Below are 5,200 nucleotides of genomic sequence, written 5' to 3'. Positions count from 1 at the left end.
AGATCATGATCAAGGACTCTTGGGGTCAGAAATATGTTCAGTAGGTCAAATATGCAATACTCTATGGCTGAAGTGTCATCAAAAGATTTCACTGAGTATGTATGAAAAGTTCATGATCGAGTACTAATTTGCTTGAAACATGTTCAGTAGGTTTAAAAATGAGATCATGAATGGCTGAGGTAACATCAGACAGAGGCCATGACTATGTAAAGAATGTTCAAGATCGAGTACTCTTTGGCCAGAAATATGTTCAGTAGGTCAAATATGCAATACTCTATTGGCTGGCGTATCATCAGAAGCAGTCAAATAGTATGTATAGAAAGTTCATGATGGAAGACTCTTGGGACAGAAAAAAATGATGAATTTCTAATATTGACTACTGTCTGTCTGATATAACATAAGAAGGAGTCAATATGTATGTATAAAAAGTTAAAAATCGTGGACTCTTGGGCCAGACATATATTCATTATGTCAAATACGACTACTCTCTGCTCATCTAACATCAGAAGGAGTCAATGATGTCTGTATAGAAAGTCGAAGATTGAGGACTCTTGGGTCAGAAATGTGTCCCTTAGGTCAAATATGCAATACTCTATGGCTGAATTGTCATCAAAAGATTTCAATGGGTATGTATGAAAAGTTCATGATCGAGGACTAACTTTCAGGAAATATGTTCAGTAGGGTCAATTATGGACTACAGTCTGGCTCATCTAACATCAGAAAGCGTCAATAAGTCTATACAGAAAGTTCATGATAAAGGACTCTTGGTTTAAGAAATATGTTAAGTAGGTCAAATAGGGACTATTGTCTTGCAGATCTAAGATCCGAAGGAGTCAACGAGTCTGTATAGAAAGATCAAGATCGAGTACTCTTTGGCCAGAAATATTTTCAATAGTTCAAAAATGGGCTCACGAAAGGCTGAGTTCTCATCAGAGAGAGGCAATTACTATGTAAAGAATGTTCAAGATCGAGTACTCTTTGGACAGAAATATGTCATTTAGATCAAACAATGCAATACTCAATGACTGATGTGTCATCAAAAGGAGTGAATGAGTCTGTATAGAAAGTTCAAGATCGAGTACTCTGGGCCAGAAATATGTTCACTATGTCAAAAATGGACTACTATATGTCTGAAGTAACATCAGAAGGAGTCAATAAGTCTATACAGAAAGTTCATGATAAAGGACTCTTGGGTAAGAAATGTGTTAAGTAGGTCAAATATGCACTATTCTCTGCAGATCTAAGATCAGATGGAGTCAATGAGACTGTATAGAAAGAACAATATTGAGTACTCTTGAGACAGAAATATGTTCAGTAGGTCAAAAATGGAGTACTGTCTGGCAGATCAAAGGTCAGATGGAGTCAACGAGTCTGTATAGAACGATCAAGGTCGAGGACTCTTGGGCCAGAAATATGTTCAATAGGTCAGATATGCAACACTCTGTGGATGACGTGTTATCACAAGGAGTCAATTAGTATGTATAAAAAGTTCATGATCGAGGAATAATTTGCCAGAGATATGTGATGTAGGTCAAATATGGGCCCATGTATGGCTGAAGTCACATTAGTGTGAGGCAATGAGTCTGTACAGAAAGTTCAATATCGAGTACTCTTGTGTCAGAAACATGTTCCCTGTATTAAATATGGACTATTGTCTGGCTCATATAACATCAGAAAGAGTCAATGAGTTTATATAGAAAGTTCAAGATCGAGTACTCCAGTTTGTAAAGTTTGTAATCGTGGACTCTTGGGTCAGAAATGAGTACAATCAGTCAAATATGGACTACTCTCTGGCTCGTCTAACATCAGAAGTAGTCAATGAGACTGTACAGAAAGTTCAAGATCGAGTACTCTTTTGCCAGAAATATGTTCACTATGTCAAAAATGGGCTCACGAAAGGCTGAGTTCACATCAGAGAGAGACAATTACTATGTAAAGAATGTTCAAGATCGAGTACTCTTTGGACAGAAATATGTCATTTAGATCAAACATGCAATACTCAATGACTGATGTGTCATCAAAAGGAGTGAATGAGTCTGTATAGAAAGTTCAAGATCGAGTACTCTGGACCAGAAATATGTTCACTATCTCAAAAATGGACTACTGTATGTCTGAAGTAACATCAGAAAGAGTCAATAAGTCTATACAGAAAGTTCATGTTAAAGGACTCTTGGGTAAGAAATGTGTTAAGTAGGTCAAATATGGACTATTCTCTTGCAGATCTAAGATCTGATGGAGTCAATGAGACTGTATAGAAAGAACAAGATTGAGTACTCTTGGGCCAGAAATATGTTCAGTAGGTCAAAAATGGAGTACTGTCTGGCAGATCAAAGATCAGATGGAGTCAACGAGTCTGTATAGAACGATCAAGGTCGAGGACTCTTGGGCCAGAAATATGTTCAATAGGTCAGATATGCAACACTCTGTGGATGACGTGTTATCACAAGGAGTCAATTAGTATGTATAAAATGTTCATGATCGAGGAATAATTTGCCAGAGATATGTGATGTAGGTCAAATATGGGCCCATGTATGGCTGAAGTCACATTAGAGTGAGGCAATGATTCTGTACAGAAAGTTCAATATCGAGTACTCTTGTGTCAGAAACATGTTCCCTGTATTAAATATGGACTATTGTCTGGCTCATATGACATCAGAAAGAGTCAATGAGTCTGTATAGAAAGTTCAAGATCAAGTCCTCTTGGGCCAGAAATATGTTCATTATGTCAAAAATGGACTATATAGTATGTCTAATGTAACATCAGAAGGAGTCACTGAGTCTGTTTAGAAAGATCATGATCAAGGACTCTTGGGTCAGAAATATGTTCAGTAGGTCAAATATGCAATACTCTATGGCTGAAGTGTCATCAAAAGATTTCACTGAGTATGTATGAAAAGTTCATGATCGAGTACTAATTTGCTTGAAACATGTTCAGTAGGTTTAAAAATGAGATCATGAATGGCTGAGGTAACATCAGACAGAGGCCATGACTATGTAAAGAATGTTCAAGATCGAGTACTCTTTGGCCAGAAATATGTTCAGTAGGTCAAATATGCAATACTCTATGGCTGGCGTATCATCAGAAGCAGTCAAATAGTATGTATAGAAAGTTCATGATGGAAGACTCTTGGGACAGAAAAAAATGATGAATTTCTAATATTGACTACTGTCTGTCTGATATAACATAAGAAGGAGTCAATATGTATGTATAAAAAGTTCAAAATCGTGGACTCTTGGGCCAGACATATATTCATTATGTCAAATATCGACTACTCTCTGGCTCATCTAACATCAGAAGGAGTCAATGAGTCTGTATAGAAAGTCGAAGATTGAGGACTCTTGGGTCAGAAATGTGTCCCTTAGGTCAAATATGCAATACTCTATGGCTGAATTGTCATCAAAAGATTTCAATGGGTATGTATGAAAAGTTCATGATCGAGGACTAACTTTCAGGAAATATGTTCAGTAGGTCAATTATGGACTACAGTCTGGCTCATCTAACATCAGAAAGCGTCAATAAGTCTATACAGAAAGTTCATGATAAAGGACTCTTGGTTTAAGAAATATGTTAAGTAGGTCAAATAGGGACTATTGTCTTGCAGATCTAAGATCCGAAGGAGTCAACGAGTCTGTATAGAAAGATCAAGATCGAGTACTCTTTGGCCAGAAATATTTTCAATAGTTCAAAAATGGGCTCACGAAAGGCTGAGTTCACATCAGAGAGAGGCAATTACTATGTAAAGAATGTTCAAGATCGAGTACTCTTTGGACAGAAATATGTCATTTAGATCAAACAATGCAATACTCAATGACTGATGTGTCATCAAAAGGAGTGAATGAGTCTGTATAGAAAGTTCAAGATCGAGTACTCTGGGCCAGAAATATGTTCACTATGTCAAAAATGGACTACTATATGTCTGAAGTAACATCAGAAGGAGTCAATAAGTCTATACAGAAAGTTCATGATAAAGGACTCTTGGGTAAGAAATGTGTTAAGTAGGTCAAATATGCACTATTCTCTTGCAGATCTAAGATCAGATGGAGTCAATGAGACTGTATAGAAAGAACAATATTGAGTACTCTTGAGACAGAAATATGTTCAGTAGGTCAAAAATGGAGTACTGTCTGGCAGATCAAAGGTCAGATGGAGTCAACGAGTCTGTATAGAACGATCAAGGTCGAGGACTCTTGGGCCAGAAATATGTTCAATAGGTCAGATATGCAACACTCTGTGGATGACGTGTTATCACAAGGAGTCAATTAGTATGTATAAAATGTTCATGATCGAGGAATAATTTGCCAGAGATATGTGATGTAGGTCAAATATGGGCCCATGTATGGCTGAAGTCACATTAGAGTGAGGCAATGATTCTGTACAGAAAGTTCAATATCGAGTACTCTTGTGTCAGAAACATGTTCCCTGTATTAAATATGGACTATTGTCTGGCTCATATGACATTAGAAAGAGTCAACGAGTCTGTATAGAAAGTTCAAGATCAAGTCCTCTTGGGCCAGAAATATGTTCATTATGTCAAAAATGGACTATATAGTATGTCTAATGTAACATCAGAATGAGTCACTGAGTCTGTTTAGAAAGATCATGATCAAGGACTCTTGGGTCAGAAATATGTTCAGTAGGTCAAATATGCAATACTCTATGGCTGAAGTGTCATCAAAAGATTTCACTATGTATGATAAGTTCATGATCGAGTACTAATTTGCCAGAAACATGTTCAGTAGGTCAAAAAAGAGATCATGAATGGCTGAGGTAACATCAGGCAGAGGCCATGACTATGTAAAGAATGTTCAAGATCGAGTACTCTTTTGCCAGAAATATATTCACTATGTCAAAAATGATTTACTGTATGTCTGATGTAACACAGGAAGTAGTCAATAAGTCTATACAGAAAGTTCATGAAAAAAGACTCTTGGGTAAGAAATATGTTAAGTAGGTCAAATATGGAGTACTGTCTGGCAGATCTAAGATCTGATGGAGTCAACGAGTCTGTATAGAAAGATCAAGATTGAGTACTCTTGGGCCAGAAATATATCCAGTGGATCAAATATCCAATACTGGACTACTGTATTGCTGATATGACATTAAAGGCGTAATTTAATATGTATAAGTTCACTCTTTGGCCAGAAATATGTTCAGTTGTCCATATACGGATTTATATATGGCTGAAGTAATAAAGATTCT

This window comes from Ctenopharyngodon idella, chromosome 24 (genome assembly GCF_019924925.1).
Source record: "Ctenopharyngodon idella isolate HZGC_01 chromosome 24, HZGC01, whole genome shotgun sequence".
NCBI classification, from domain to species: Eukaryota; Metazoa; Chordata; class Actinopteri; order Cypriniformes; family Xenocyprididae; genus Ctenopharyngodon; species Ctenopharyngodon idella.
The sequence above is the reverse complement of the archived record's forward strand: the minus strand, read 5'-3'. Positions refer to the sequence as shown.